Raw genomic sequence first — 224 nt, 5'->3', positions numbered from 1 at the left:
TTGCAGCCATTATGTACCTTAGTGAACATTACATTTGGCAGAGCTGGCTCAGGCACAGACATTCACTTTTTCCAAATTAACCCTGCAGGAGACAGTAGATACAGCTTCTGTTACTTTTAACAGTTACATTGTTTTCCTCAGAGAAATCTGGCAAATGCTCAAGAAAGTGCAATACAGTCCTTATACTTACATACTGTATGGAAAATCAAAAAAGCAGCCTCTGG

This window comes from Athene noctua, chromosome 3 (genome assembly GCF_965140245.1).
Source record: "Athene noctua chromosome 3, bAthNoc1.hap1.1, whole genome shotgun sequence".
NCBI classification, from domain to species: Eukaryota; Metazoa; Chordata; class Aves; order Strigiformes; family Strigidae; genus Athene; species Athene noctua.
Note: the sequence above shows the minus strand (reverse complement) of the source record.